The following is a 2344-nucleotide window of genomic DNA, read 5'->3' as shown; positions in this document are numbered from 1 at the left end:
ATAACAAGGTCCATTGTCGCCTATTAGCGTTTTTGGTACAGTAATACCCCGCTACTTCGCGGTTCACCTTTCGTCGGCTTCAGAGCTTCGCGGGTCTAAAAAATATTCGGGGGCATTGTAGTTTCGCCGAGCGGCACGAGGGGGCGCTGGAGCGGTTAGACGGCTGGCGTGCGCCGAAGAGGAGAGTGGACGAAGAAGAGAGTGGACGAAGAAGAGCACGTTCCCCCGGACACGATTTGGGGCGACTTTTCGCGCGGTTCGGACTGTACCAGAGCTCCGGAGGAGGCCGGCGTGCGTGGCAGTTAAGCCGAAGAGGAACAACTTCCGCCCGGGCACTAGCGGGGCGACATTTCGTTTCGTTCGAGACTGTGCGAGAGCTCCGGAGGAGACGGGCCGGCCGGCGTGCGTGGTAGTTAAGCCGAAGAGGAACAACTTCCGCCCGGGCACTAGCGGGGCGACATTTCGCTCCGTGCGAGAGCTCCGGAGGAGACCGGCCGGCGTGCGTGGCAGTTAAGCCGAAGAGGAACAACTTCCGCCCGGGCACTAGCGGGGCGACATTTCGCTCCGTGCGAGAGCTCCGGAGGAGACCGGCCGGCATGCGTGGTAGTTAAGCCGAAGAGGAACACCTTCCGCCCGGGCATAAGGGGAGCGCGAGGCTGTCAGGTATGAATGAATAAATGAATAAATAAATAAATAAAAAATGCCACCTTTCATTTCACAGGGCACACCGGACGGCGCACCAGCAGGTAAAAGTCGAAGTAAATAAATAAGTACAAAAAGAGGTAATTGAATAAATACAAAAATAATGGCTGGGGAATAAAAAAATAAGTTTTAATAATATATATATTTTTTTGTTATAACATGAATTTCACTCTCTCTCTCTCTACCCGTATATATATATATATATATTTTTTATTTTTTTTTTAAGCATTTTTGAAGGTGCGCCACTACTTCACACCTATATATATATATATATATATATATATATATATGTGTATATATATATATATATATATATATATATATATATATATATATATAATGTGTATATATATATATATATATATATGTATATATATATATAGGTGCGAAGTATATATAAGTATTTTATTTTATTTTTTTTTGAAGGTGCGCCGCTACTTCGCGGATTTTCAGTTTTCGCGGGTTGTCTCGGTCCCCATTAACCGCGATAACCGGGGTATTACTGTATACCAAATCTCGCAAACATAGCCTAGAGTTTCTTTATGACTGTGTTGGATGTGAGGCTGGTGATCTTCTCCACTTCAAAGAATCTACTAAACTAATCGACAACAAAAATTTAGTCAGTATTATTCCAAGCAAACATCTGTGGCGATCATCTGCCAAGGGTGCTCTGGAATCGGCTGTGCATCATTGGTTCCTTTTGGATGGAGTTACGTCCTTCCTAGCGATACTCCAAGATTCTACTAGCGCCACTATCTCTTTACCCATCCCAGGCCAGAACAGTACATCTCTCGCTCGCTGCTTAGATTTTTCAATTCCTAAATGTCCAGTGTTGTGGAGGCTATGGCGATAGCAGTGTGTGTCAATCTTGACTGTAAATCGGGTGGTTCAGATTTTTATCTTACCGAAGCTGGGGGCGCCACTTCGTGGCCAGGATGTTTGGAAGGGCAAGTTGTGCAGGATGGCGGAATAAGGAGGAGGCAGGTGGATGTTTTAAGCAATTTATCCAACAGTTTGGCAATTAAAATCCAAATTTACAACAGTGTCTATTAAAGTCCAGTACAATTTGTCCCTTTGGTTTGGTTTCCTGCCGTGGCGGCCAATAGGTGAAACATCGAGTGGTTGGATGAGTCTCGTGTGTTTGGGTGTCTATGTATCTGTGATTATGGATATATGTTGAAACAGGGCTGCGTATTCATAATCATGTTTCATACACTATTTGTATCACTAATAACTGTATACACACAGACACTCATTTAGCACACATGAGCACAGCTTGAACACACACACACACACACACATTCGGTTTCAAGTTTCTGAATCTTCGAGCTGAAGTTTTAAACTGACTGTTGTGATTGGTTGTTTCCTGCCTGCCTGCTAGAATTCCAGAAGACAGCCCCCCCCCCCTTTGTCTCTTTATGTCCGGAGGAGAGTCAGAGGAGGGGGTCAGATGAAGGGGGTGTGGGAGGCCGAACAGGCCTGTTCGGCCCTCCGGCTCTCTCTCTCTCACCAACTCGCAAATTGGAAAATAAAACTTTGCTTGATTGACTTTGGACATTCAGCCATCATTATTTAAATAATTCCCGGTGTAAAAAAGGCGTCAGGGCCGTTTTAAACCTGACAGAGAAAGACCAATGAGAGC

The sequence above is a fragment of the Idiotropiscis lumnitzeri genome, chromosome 20, assembly GCF_059441095.1.
Source record: "Idiotropiscis lumnitzeri isolate Australia: NSW breed Sydney's pygmy pipehorse chromosome 20, RoL_Ilum_1.0, whole genome shotgun sequence".
In the NCBI taxonomy this organism is placed as follows: Eukaryota; Metazoa; Chordata; class Actinopteri; order Syngnathiformes; family Syngnathidae; genus Idiotropiscis; species Idiotropiscis lumnitzeri.
The sequence above is the reverse complement of the archived record's forward strand: the minus strand, read 5'-3'. Positions refer to the sequence as shown.